The sequence below is a fragment of the Asparagus officinalis genome, chromosome 5 (genome assembly GCF_001876935.1).
Source record: "Asparagus officinalis chromosome 5, Aspof.V1, whole genome shotgun sequence".
NCBI classification, from domain to species: Eukaryota; Viridiplantae; Streptophyta; class Magnoliopsida; order Asparagales; family Asparagaceae; genus Asparagus; species Asparagus officinalis.
This window is the reverse complement of record NC_033798.1, coordinates 75,877,771-75,892,249: the sequence shown is the minus strand read 5'-3', so window position 1 is coordinate 75,892,249 and position 14,479 is coordinate 75,877,771.

Sequence of the window (14,479 nt, the reverse complement as noted above, 5' to 3'; positions counted from 1 at the left end):
CAAAAGCCTACGTATTCAATATCGTGGCAGGTCATTATTAATAACGCCAAAATCCATGCCTTACACGCATGGGGGACTTTATCTCAATCCCTAAATAGAGATAAGTCTGCACCTCACACATACTGCCGGGTGGTCCGTTCCCGTAAAAATGACCAATTCTATGTATTCAACATCGTAGCACCAAAAATCCATGTCTTTCATGCATGGAGGATGTTATCTCGATCCTTAAATAGAGATAAGTCTGCATCTAACACGTACTGCCGGGTAGCGCATTCCCGTGAAAATAGCAAAGCCCACGTATTCAATATCGTGGTAGGTCGTTATTAATAACGCCAAAAATCCATGCCTTACACGTATGGGAGACTTTATCTCGATCCCTAATTAGAAATAAGTCTACGCCTAACACGCGTTACGGTTAGTCTTTTCCCATGAAAATGACAAAGTCTATGTCTTCAAAATCATAGCATCAAGTCTAAGAGGGTCCATTCTCTTGGCAAAACGTTACATGTGAAACAGATTCAAATAATTCACATGCTAGCCCAACTCAAACGGTAGTCGGTAAAGTTTTATCAAATCCGTTGATGGCTGGGGGGTTTGCCAAAAATCTTATGAAAGTTTTGCAGGCTCATTAGCTGATTAGATGTGAGCCGTGACGTGATGTTTGATAGCTTCTACTTATGAGTAGCTTGTACCGTTGCTACAGTTTCTCTTTGAAGTTAATCCTCACACAGGTTCTGAGTGGAAAATCTCTTCAACCAAGATGCTTTTAAAGCGGGTGCAGAGAACAACTCCTTTGTGACAAGGAATCAATGGCTCCAAGATCAGAGTTGAGATCCAAAGTATTCCGAAAATTCGTCTCAGTCAACCGTGAACTTTCGAAAACTTTGGAGGGGGTTCTGTAAATTGTCTAAAATTAACCGCAGATAGCTAATCCCCATCAAACACCAATGATGGAAGTTACAATTTGATGGGTTTCATATCTTCAAGGAGCCAAGACGAAGATTATAAGATGATGGTCTTTGTAACGTTCTAACAAAAGAGATTACAAATTGATGATCTCTTCAAATCAAGACGCAGAGCTCGCCTCTACATCTCAGACTCAAAACGTAGAGGTCCTCCCTGCGTTACAACCTCAAAACGTAGAGGTCCTCCCTGCTTTACAACCTCAAAACGCAGAGGTCATCCCTGCGTTACACCATCAAAATACAGAGATCATCCCCAACGCTCCAATTAAAAATACATAGTTCGTGGACTCAAAACGCGAAGTTCATCCCTGCGTCCAAACTCTGCATTTCAGATTTACAACATTGTGCAAACATGACGTTTTCAGCCAAAAATAGGCCCAACTTTGCGTTTTAAGTCTAAAACGCAGAGTTCAGACCCAGAACGTCCAAACTGGCATTTGACTCGTTTAAAGCATGAACTAAACGGTTTCAAAACCGTTTTCCCTATGATTTGGGGAGCAGTTTTAGGGAGCAGTTTTAGGGGGCAGTTATACCCCATTTAGTCCCACTTAGGAACGAATTAAGGGGACAGTTACAACCCTTAATCCCTTATAAATAGGAGTAAACTCAACTGAGTTCGGGGCCTTGGGTTTTGGCAGAAAAGAAGAGATCTTCGGCTGGCTTTTTGGGGGAATTGCTGGAGCTTTAGAGATCAGAAACAGGAGCTTTCTTTATCCTTGGCTTACAAACTGATTTTGGTTAAATCAACTCTTTCATAGAGTTTCAAACTCGTTCAGAGCTATCAACTCATCAAGAGTTCTTTAAAACTTGCCATGCAAGTTCTCCATAGCGTCAAATCGTGAGGAGAAGCTCATGTTTTAGTGAAACAAGATGTTCAGATCGTCAACAAGAAGCAAACTCGACGGGAGTATTCGAGGAAGGCATCTCATCGCTACCGGGAAGAACCTAGTTTTAAATAAAGAGGATGATTTACATCAATTTTCTTCTCTTTTGTAATTGAGAATTCAAATTGTAATCGAGATTGAGAGAATAAAAATCAAATAGAATTCTTTTATTTTCTTATTACAAATTTTCCACAAACAAGTGGTATAGACAATTTGATGGTTTTATGATTGGTCATTCGTACACTCGGAGCCAGTTTGATCCTTGTGTGTATTATCGCAAGTTAAAAGGAGGTGCATACATTTATTTGTTGTTTTATGTTGATGACATATTGGTTGCTTCTATTTCCAGAACCTCTATAGATGAGTTTGTAGGCGTCAAAAAAATGCTAATAGATATCCAAACATAGAGAAGATCACTCAAAAAATCACAAGAGTTGATCGCATACTGTTTTAGAAAAATCAAGATAGTATTTACTGTCTCGCCAGCGAGACAGTGTTCACTGTCTCGCCAGCGAGACAGCTTTGAAATGGTAATAAACCACCTGAATAACTGCCGCACACGTGTCCATTAACTGCCAAGGAACGTGGAAAACATTAGGGGCGAAAATCACGTAAATAACTACCAAAATAACGGAGTTTAAAACGTGGGGAGACAGTTACAACAAAAACTGCCAGACAGTTGCTTTTTCCTAGACAGTATTTACTGTCTCGCAGACCGAGACAGCAAACACTGTCTCGGCCGCCATTCTGTCGTTTGTTGAGTTTTTTCAGTTATGTACCCCAGAGGCTATAAATACCCCCCTAGGGTCACTACTGACGAGGATCGAGCATTTATCGAGCAGAAAGAGCAGAGAGAACAGTGAAATTCAAGTTCTTGGTGTGATTCCTTGAGATTCGAGCTTTGACTTGATCTTAAGAAGAACGATCGTCTTACTTTGATAAGATCTTCGTTTCAAATTCTCACTTTGATAAATGAAGGAAGAATCACTAAACCCCTCACGATCTGTGATTTGGTGGTCCACGAGTCAAAGCGCTCCCGGCACAGGCAAAGTCTCACAAAACAAGAATCGATAGACGATTTTTGTGTTATTTTCTCAAGAGTTATAATTTTTATTTTGTTGTGTAAAAGAAGTCTTATAAAAAGACTATCTCTTTCGAATTTGTTGTAATCGACCGAAGATATAATGAATTCCATAACAAAATCAACTTTTGAAGAAAACAAACTGGCGACCACAGTGGGAGCCAACGGTCTCGTTACCGAGACCGTCGTGTGATACGAGTTGCCGTACGAGCACCTTTGATCACGGAATTATCAAAGGTGGGTTGAGGAGAAATAATAAGAGTACAAGAATAACTCAGATTTTTGGGCGAAGGAAAATACCTCCTCTAGATTATGAGTATGTAATTTACAATCTCTCACAATCTCACTCTAGAATTAAAGAACAAGCTCTCCAAATCTCAATTACAAGTTAATCTCTCTTGATTTAACTCCCTGATTGTTTAGGTACTTCGATTCTTCTGCTCGTCGTCTTGTTCCACGCTTCCTCCTGTGTTCCCTTATACTGTTTGACACCCCCTATTCTCATGCTAGTATGAGAATCATCTATCCTCAAGCTCCCATGAGGATCGTTAAGTTCTGAAGAGAAGATACACCCGTATCATGTGTCCCCTCTTTAAGAACTTGAAGTCCCGTTCAAGTTAGAACTTCAGCTGAGGAAACTCGCGAGCCCCTCCTTCCTTATTGAACCACTTAGCCTTGCTAGGAACTTGACCTTGACGTCCGATAAGAAACGACTCCTTCATTCCCCTTCTTGTCGTGGTCGTCTTTCGCTCCAAAATGCAGTCTTCCTTCAGCGGCTCCTCTCTATCAAACCATAAGTCATCAACATGCGGTAAGATCACCTTGTCATCACCTTCATCATCCAGTAATGGAGGCTCAAACAACTTCAAGTACTCAGCATTGATCACCGAATACATGCCTAAGTAAGGCGGCAAATCCAGCCTAAAAGCGTTGTCGCCAATCTGATCGAGAATCTGAAACGGACCATAACGAATAGGCTTCAACTTCTTGCCTTCTCCTTTTAGCCTCTCCTTACTCAATTTCAGCCACACCATATCGCCCACGCCAAAGTTACAAGGAACCCGATGTTGATCATGCTTCGCCTTGTATTTTGCTTGTGACTTCTTCAATTGTGCTTCAACCGTGGCATGAATCTGTGCAATCTTCTCCAGAAATCGCTGAGCCCGTTGTCTTTCATTCCCCTCCTTGCCGTCCATCGTAGATTCACTTGAAAACACGAGATCAAACGGACTCGGTGGTAAGAATCCATAACAAGTCTCAAACGGTGACTTTCCCGAAGATCCATGAATCGCCCGATTAAAAGCAAACTGCAAATATGGTAAGCTCTCATCCCAAGTCTTGGGATGCCTGGAATTATACCCCCGCAACATATGCACCATAGTCCGGTTGACTACCTCCGTTTGCCCGTCTGTTTGTGGATGAAAAGCCGTGCTCTTCTTTAATCTAGTGTCCATCGGACTCCACAAAGAATCCCAAAAATGCCCGAGAAACCGGCTGTCCCGATCCAAAATGATCGAACTTGGCAACCCAAAATGTTTCCACACATGCTCGAAGAACAATTGTGCTGCACCCGCTCCCGTCACGGTCTTCTTACAAGGAATCAAAAACACCATCTTACTGAACCGGTCCACCACAACGTACAAATAGTCATGCCCACGCTTGGTAGTCGGCAATCCTCCTAGAAAGTCCATAGATATGCTCTCCCACGGCCTAGAAGGAACCGGTAGTGGTAGGTACAATCCCCTCTTTCTGTTAGAAGGCTTCGAAATACAGCATAACTTACACCCTCCAACATACTTGGTCACATCATCAAGCATCCGTGGCCAAAACACATGTCGCCGTAGATTGAGAAGCGTCTTCTGAATTCCAAAATGCCCTTGCACACGCGAGGTATGTGCTTCCCGAATCCATTGCAACCTATCACCATCCTCCGGAATACATAGTGATGTTCCACGATACAACAAGCCATCTTCTCCAAGTGCATACTCCCCCTTTTGACCAGCCTTCACCTGCTCAAACACACTACCGAAGTCTCTACTAGATGCGTACAGCTGTACATACTCCAAAGGAACCAAGGGCTGAATACGCGTCGCCACCAATAAAGCTCTTACCGGCGGACGAGATAACATATCGGCCAACTTGTTTGTCGCCCCCTTCTTGTACCTAATAATGATGTTGAAAGCCATCAAATACGACATCCACTTCATGTGCCGTGCCTGCTGTAGCTTCGTCTGGGCATGTAAGAACTCCAACGGCTTGTGATCCGAATGCACGACCACCTCCTTCCCTAACAAGTACACCCTCCAATGCTTAATTGCTTGATATAGTGCATAGAACTCCTTGTCGTAGGTTGGGTAGTTCGCAATAGCACCCGAAAACTTCTCAGAATGGTATTCCACCGGTTTCCCATCCTGAATCAACACCGCGCCCATCACATAATTAGACGCGTCGGTCTCTACCTCGAAAGTCCGCTGCAAATTCGGCAATGCCAACACCGGTGCCTCCGAGATCTTCCTTTTTAGCAACTGAAAAGCCTCCTCATGCGTCCTTCCCCACTCAAACTGAACTTTAGCCTTTGTGAGGCCATGTAACGGTGCCGCATAAGTCAAAAAATGTCGAATGAACTTGCGCAAATACTGGCAAGCCCCCATGAAGCTCCTCACCTCAGACACTGTCTTCGGCGTCGGCCACTTTGTGATCACCTCCACCTTGCCTGGATCTATCCTCCGCTGGCCCTTCCCTACGATGAAGCCGAGATACACCAACTCGTCCTTCCCGAACTCGCACTTTTTCCCGTTGAGCTTCAGCTGTCCGTCCTGCAACACTTCAAATACCTTCTCAACATGAACGAGATGCTCCTCCCAAGTCCTGCTGTACACCAAGATATCATCAAGGTAAACTATCACAAAATCCTCTATAAAGGGTCGCAACAAATCATTCATAAGCCTCATAAAGGTAGCCGGAGCATTGCACAATCCAAACGGCATCACCAACCACTCGAACAAGCCTTGCTTGGTCTTGAACGCAGTCTTCCAAGTGTCTTCCTCCCGAATCCTCACCTGATGGTAACCAGACTTCAAATCCAGCTTCGTGAAAAACCTCGCTCCCTCCAACTGGTCCATAAGATCATCGATCCGCGGTAATGGGTAGCGATTCTTGATTGTGATCTTGTTGAGTGCCCGATAATCTACGCACATGCGCCAACCTCCATCCTTTTTGGGCACCAACAACACTGGTGACCCGCAAGGCGAACAACTTGGCACAATCACGAGGTGGTGTCTATACCCAAAGGTAAGTGACTAGCCTTCTGGCCCAAATAACCTGGCAAAGCTCCCAATCGGGAACCCCACGGTCGTGGCATGCTGACCATCATCAATATAAAATGATATCACATGGACGGTGGCAACATCGGAACAACGCTCAATGGTTCAATGCCACCACTCTCATCACCGGCCTTCCTTCTGAATCCCCCTCTAATGGATAGGGCTTCAGATGCCTCACCGTCTTCAATCCCAGCTTTTGTACCAACGCTTCAGATATCAGGTTCTTCTGACTCCCTGAGTCTATAATGGCATCCACCAAGCTAGTCTTGACCTGCAACTTCAGAACAAAGAGTTGCTCTCTCGGGTCGTTGTCTTCTTTTGTGGCCTGTTTCCCTGCCATAAGGTTGAGGCTGTTGTTGGGCTCTGTCATCCCGGGAACCTCTTTCGGACCCTGTGCTATCACGTACGCCTTTTTCTCCTCCTTCTTCTTCAACCCTTTCGGCTTCAGATGAGGGTACTTATCCCAGCAACGATCAGCCACGTGCCTTGTCTGCTTGCAGTGATTGCATGTCAATCCTGCCTTCCCTGAATCACCCTTCTTCTTCTCTTCCTTATGTTGAGAGCTACTCGACTTGTTTCCCGATTGTTTGGAGTCACCCTTTGTTTCGCTGCCCTTCTTCTGTTTTCCCTCAATGGCAATTGCCTTCACGCTCGCTTCTGCAATCGTCTCGACCGTGAACAGCTTCATCTCCTTATGGATGTAATCATTCAGTCCCGCCATGTACTTCATGAAGATGGAGTACTCGTCCGTTGCGATGTTTAGAACCATCGCCTGCTGCTGGAACTCCGTCGTGTACTCTTGAACGGTCTGATTGAATCTTTGGCGTAAGCCGTACCACTTGTACCAACGCTCCTCAAGGAACCCCACCGGATAGAACTGTTTCCTGAGTAGCTCCTTGAATTTGTTCCACGACGCTGCCTTCTTCTCCTGTTTGCAATAGGATTTCCACCACGTCAACGCGTGTCCTGAAAGCTTCAATGTCGCGAACACAATCTTCTCCTTGGATGAATATCCGTAGAGGGTGAAGTACATCTCCATACGCTCAATCCAATCATCGAGCTTTTCTACATTGACACTCCCATCATAGACAGGAATCTCCACCTTGAAATCTATCTTTAAATTTTGGTAATTATTTTTACCCCCTTGATGTCCAGCAGTCCTAACAGTCTCAGTTCCTCCATCTGAATCAGACTTCTCGCTCTCTTCATCGGACTCGATGATTTTCTTCTTACCCTTCGAAGAAGATTCCTCTCTTTTGTCCCCTTTGTTAATGAGACCCACGAGCTGACTGAGCGTCGAACCGATCGTCTCGATCTGCTTCTCCATGGCATCAAGTCTTGTTGAGTTATCTGTTTCAGACATTTTCTCCTTCCTTAACTCTTGGGCTCCTTCCAAGGAAGTAAGGATCTCGCCAAGCTCCTTGTATTGCGAACGAGTCAGGACCATGCACAGGATGCCCCCTTCGTAGGATCTGATTGCTCTGATACCAACTTGATACGAGTTGCCGTGCGAGCACCTTTGATCGCGGAATTATCAAAGGTGGGTTGAGGAGAAAGAATAAGAATACAAGAATAACTCAGATTTTTGGGCGAAGGAAAATACCTCCTCTAGATTATGAGTATGTAATTTACAATCTCTCACAATCTCACTCTAGAATTGAAGAACAAGCTCTCCAAATCTCAATTACAAGTTAATCTCTCTTGATTTAACTCCCTGATTGTTTAGAAACCCTAAAACAATCCCTTATATAGGTGTACAAACGTGGATGGCAATTTGGTAAATAACCAGACCCAAAACCAACAGAAATTCGTGTGAACAGAATCCCAAACGAACCAGGAAACCCTCGATGAGTCGACTCATGACTGAGATGAGTCGACTCGACAGAAACTGGACAAAACTTAACAACCAGCGATGAGTCGACTTATGACAGTCATGAGTCGACTCAACCTGATGAGTCGACTCATAACAGTCATGAGTCGACTCACAGGCTGAAAACTGGGTACTTCGATTCTTCTGCTCGTCGTCTTGTTCCACGCTTCCTCCTGTGTTCCCTTATACTGTTTGACACCCCCTATTCTCATGCTAGTATGAGAATCATCTATCCTCAAGCTCCCATGAGGATCGCTAAGTTCCGAAGAGAAGATACACCCGTATCAGTCGTGTCGCAGCCGATCAAGATCCTAGTTGAATCCACGGTCAAGTACGAGTTCGACCAAACCAAGTTTGAGGAATATCTCTCATCATCCTCTTCAAGATCTTCATTGTCTCACAAGTACAATAGGATCTCACGGTTGAAGAAGGCGTATACGTTAAAGAAGGCCCAAGGTGAAGACTCTCACCTAATTATTGCCGAGGCCTCCCCTCGCAACATTATCCCGGCGACCCCCAAAGCCGGAAGCTCTGCTTATAATGATTCCTCCCTAAATAAGGAATCGTTCGATCGAAGTTCGCCAATACTGACGAAGAGGGCTCGTCAGAGACAACGTCAGCACCGCGCTCGACAAATAGCTAAGGCCTTGGAACAAACCGACGGGGTTCGTTATCACGCGGACCTAGAGTCGAGGAGGCATCAAACCGACGGGGTTCGTTATCACGCGGACCTAGAGTCGAGGAGGCATCGAGTGGTTCAGTTGTCTCAATAACCAATCACTCATATCTCTGCTATTCAGTTGTCTCAATAACCAATCACTCATATCTCTGCTAAACTAACGACAGATGAATGGACTTTTGTCAAAAAGTCTCGCTCGACCCTCAAAGAACGTATACAAAAGCGTCGTGCAAACGTTGCTTATGCCCGTGATCTCTTACAACAAAGACGAGAAAGAAACAAGAAAACGGTGGCCAAAGAACCATCAAAATTCTACAAAGTTTGGATTCTAAAGTCTAGAGTTGTGCAAAATCAGCATTCGGAGCCCGTTAAGATTCCACACCCGCAAGGGGGTGGTTCTAAACGTGTGACTCTTGACATAACCTTGGATCGCTCTAAGGCAACAATAATTTGTCCTGAGAATGCCAACAAGGCTTTACACCCTCAGAAGAAGACGTGTTCGTCAAAAGACATCGTTATGCCTGGGGGGTCATATCAACAAACGATAGGATTTTTCGGCTATCATACCGATGAATTGTACTATCAAGCTGTGGGTGTGAATAAATTTCGAAAGAGAATTATTCGAGAAATAAAATCTCGTTGTTCCTAAGCGCGACTCATTAAAGCAGCATTGTCAGAATATAACTACGCTAAACGAGAAGTCATCCCGCAAAGAGTCTCAGTGTTCCAGAGGCTTTTCACCGAAATGTCAAAGCCCAGGTCGAGACGTTTCAGCAAGAAGTTTGCTATTCAAGAAAATGAATTCCCTGAAGTCACCATCAACATGGCTGATAAAGGAAAATCTAAGCGGCATTCAAATGAATCAAACCCCGACTTTTCCCCAGGAGGAAAAGTCAATTCAAGAATTGCCCAACGGATATCTCGACTCCGGTTAGGAGCTATCAGATGTAGAGATTACAAGAGAATGCATGAAGGAATGTCTTTGGAGGACGAACTCTCGGACACTTGTTCTGCGATCGCTTCTGATGATACGATGTCTAGCACAGGACAAACCAAAGAAGTGTTCACAATCACTTTTGATCAGTTTGCTCAAATGCTTCAAGAAGCTCTAGCCAAGCAACGTGAAGAAATTAGAGTTGAGATGAAGACAGAGATGGAGTTGGCTATCCAACAAATGAGAGAATTGCTAGCTCAACGGCCTCAATCTCCTGAGTCAAGTCAGCGAGCTGAATCTAGCCGCCACACTCAAAATATTATAGATAACAGTGATTCAGAAGTGGATGAAGTTATTATGGCTGATACACCTCCCAATGACAATAACACTGGGGGTGGTTCAACGGATCCTCCCAACAATAATATTAGGGGTGGTTCAATTTCACCTCTTAATAACACTGGGGGTGGCCTAATTATTTCTGCTCAACATCACTCAAAGAGAGATGAAGATGAGGATAAGAAAATGCAAGACCTTGAAAACAAAGTCAATGCTTTGATGTCCGCTCAGGAAGTAAAGAAAACGGGTATTCTGTGTCCCTATCCAAGAGAATGGGATTCAATATCGTACCCGGCAAAGTTCAATCTGATTAACTTCACACCATTTGATGGGAAGAGCTCGCCTACTCAGCACTTGATTTATTTTAAATCTCATTTGGGTATGATCTCTGGAAATGAGGCTTTAATGGTCCGGTCATTCGTTGGCACCCTTCGTGGGCCCACCTTCGATTGGTACCGACGTCTCAAGCCAGGGAGCATCAATTACTGGGATGACATGGAAAGTTTGTTCCTTAGCAATTTCTTCAATGATGATACTGAAGTGTCAATCGGAACCCTTTTAGATGAGAAGAAAAAAGACGGAGAGTTAGTCGACAATTTTGTCAAACGCTTCCGTAACAAAGCAATGAATTGCAGAGATCCTATTACAGAGGAGTTTATCCTGCAAACATGCCACAATAATCTCTCCATCGATGTCCTGGAAGCCCTGGGGTCGTACCATCCGAAACTTGGAAAGATTTGAAAATGCGCGGTGAACAAGCTGAATACTTTCTTAAAAGAAAGAAAGCTGAAAGAAGCTGAACGACGACATCTGCAATCGCTGGGAACGCGACTCTTGATCCGAAGTTTCAAAAGGAGCATTCTTTCGAAAATGATGAAGCTCCAGTCATATTAAAATACCTCATCGCCAATGATAAAATCGAGCTATCACCTATTAAAGATCAGGAGGGAGCTAAGAGAATTACGGATCCAAACTATTGTGCGTACCATAGAAGGATTCTTCATCCCACCAAGATTTGATTCGGACTCAAAAACAAAATCCAAGCCTTAATTGACTCCGGCGTCATAACGGCGAAACAAGCCAAGTAAAGACGACTCTAACTCCATTGGGTGCACGAGTATAAACTGTTTCCCCTCACTCCAAAGAGTATACGAGTATAAACTGCTCCTCGATACTCCAATAGGTATATGAGTCTAAACTGTTTCTCACTCTTGACGAGAAGTTCCTGGAGAATTTTTACATATAATATTCTTAAGGATAACCCGGTCATGTAACTTAGTATGATGTTAGACCCAGTTTCGCGAATAAAGCTGGGGGTGGATGGTTCATGTAACGGGAAGTTCTCGGAAGAATGCTATATGTAATTTTCTTAGGGATAACCCGATCATTACAAAGAAAGTGATAAACACTACATCCCCACGGTGATTTCCGAATACTCTTTTGCTGAGATGAGATTCGATCACTTCTTTAGATCAATCTTCCCTCACAAAACTCATATTTGGTCAAACCTTTAAACAGTAGGACCAAAGCCAAAATCCCCTCTTGATTCCTTCCATGAACGAGAGGTCCAAAAATTGAACGATCAAACATTTAAACAGTTAGGATCGTCTTAAGTCCCTATTTGGTCAAACCTTTAAATAGTTAGGACCAAAGCCAAAATCCCCTCTCGATTCCTTCCATGAACGAGAGGTCCACAAATTGAATGATCAAACCTTTAAACAGCTAGGATCGTCTCAAACCCCTATTTGGTCAAACATTTAAACAGTTAGGACCAAAGCCAAAATCCCCTCTCGATTCCTTCCATGAACGAGAGGTCCACAAATTGAACGATCAAACCTTTAAACAGTTAGGATCGTCTCAAGTCCCCATTTGGTCAAATCTTTAAACAGTTAGGACCAAAGCCAAAATCCCCTCTCAATTCCTTTCATGAACAAGAGATCCACAAAATGAACGATCAAACCTTTAAACAGTTAGGATCGTCTCAAGTCCCCATTTGGTCAAACCTTTAAACAGTTAGGACCAAAGCCAAAATCCCCTCTCGATTCTTTCCATGAACGAGAGGTCTACAAATTGAGCGATCAAACCTTCCTACAGTTAGGACCGTCTCAAAACTCCCACTTGGTCAAACCTTACTACAGTTAGGACCACAACCAAAATCTCCTTTCGATTCATTTTACGAACGAAAGGTCCACTTTTGAATTGAATAATCAAACCTTATGACAGTTAGGATTATTCAAATCAGTCTAGATTCTCTAAGCGGAGATCCCACTTCGAGTTTCCTTTGCACCAGAAGATAGAATATAAAATTCTTCCTCTCCATTATCGGGTTCATCTCTACCAACAAAAAAGAGACCAGGAGATAGAATATAAAATTCTTACTCTCCAGCATCGGGTTCATCTCTACCAATAAAAAAGAGACCAGGAGATAGAATATAAAATTCTTACTCTCCAGCATCGGGTTCATCTCTACCAACAAAAAAGAGACCAGGAGATAAAATATAAAATTCTTACTCTCCAGCATCGGGTTCATCTCTACCAACAAAAAAGAGTCCAGGGGATAGAATATAAAATTCTCCCCCTTCATCATTGGGTTCATCTCTACCAACAAAAAAAGAGACCAGGAGATAGAATATATAATTCTTCCTCTCCAGGCTCGGGTTCATCTCTACCAACAAAAAAGAGACCAGGATACTCCAATAGGTACGCGAGTCTAAACTGTTTTCCTACATTCGACAGGCAGTTTCTGGAGAATATTACTCTGAATATTCTTAAGGATAACCTGACGAACTCTCGAGGGACATACAAGTATCAATTTGGTGACAAAAGTCAAAGAGATACCAGCTTCGATTCAAGATCTCGATAACGGTCGAGCGATAACCGCAGTACCGAAAGAGTATTAGCTATTCTACAAAGAGCTGAATAGGATAAAGGATGAAGAGATCAAGAGCCGAAGCCATTTTATGGATTCTTCTACATGATCTACTCAACCAAGCATTGAAGGGATCGTAAGTAAAATCTATCTTATCCAAAGTATCTCAGACTCCTCTATAAAAGAATGAGTCTGGAATACTTTGGAGGGGGTATCTGTAGGCGTCAAAAAAATACTAACAGGTATCCAAACATAGAGAAGATCACTCAAAAAATCACAAGAGTTGATCGCATACTGTTTTAGAAAAATCAAGACAGTATTTATTATCTCGCCAGCGAGACAATGTTCACTGTCTCGCAGCGAGACAGTGTTTACTATCTCGCCAGTGAGACAGCTTTGAAATGGTAAAAAACCACCTGAATAACTGCCGCACACGTGTCCATTAACTGCCAAGGCACGTGGAAAACATCAGGGGCGAAAATCACGTAAATAACTGCCAAAATAACGGAGTTTAAAACGTGGGGAGGCAGTTACAACAAAAACTGCCAGACAGTTGCTTTTTCCTAGACAGTATTTACTGTCTCGCAGGCCGAGACAGCAAACACTGTCTCGGCCGCCGAGACAGTAAACACTGTCTCGCCAGCCTAATTTTGTCGTTTGTTGAGTTTTTTCAGTTATGTATTCCAGAGGCTATAAATACCCCCCTAGGGTCACTACTGACGAGGATCGAGCATTTATCGAGCATTTATTGAGCAGAGAGAGCAGAGAGAACAGTGAAATTCAAGTTCTTGGTGTGATTCCTTGAGATTCGAGCTTTGACTTGATCTTAAGAAGAACGATCGTCTTACTTTGATAAGATCTTTATTTCAAATTCTCACTTCGATAAACGAAGGAAGAATCACTAAACCCCTCACGATCTGTGATTTGGTGGTCCGATAAACGAAGGAAGAATCACTAAACCCCTCACGATCTGTGATTTGGTGGTCCACGAGTCAAAGCGCTTCCGGCACAGGCAAAGTCCCACAAAACAAGAATCGATAAACAATTTTTGTGTTATTTTCTCAAGAGTTATAATTTTTATTTTGTTGTGTAAAAGAAGTCTTATAAAAAGACTATCTCTTTCGAGTTTGTTGTAATCGACCGAAGATATAATGAATTCCATAACAAAATCAACTTTTGAAGAAAACAGAGTTGAAGGCACAACTTTCAAATGAATTTGAGATGAAGGATTTGGGTGAGGCAAAACGCATTTTGGGGATGGAAATCGACAGAGATAAAGAGAAGAATAGAATTTGTTTAACACAGGTAGTTTATTTGAAGGAAGTACTACAGCAGTTTAATGTGAGTATGGAGACGAAACCAGTTAATGTACCTTTAGAAGCCCATTTGAAGCTTTTAGCTGACTTTTCACCAAAGACGGTTGAAGATCGAGGGTGTCGAAGACTCCATATGAGAGTGCAGTTGGAAGCTTGATGTACGCAATGGTATGTACGAGGCCGGCTTTGTTACAGACGATGAGCATAGTTTCGAGATACATG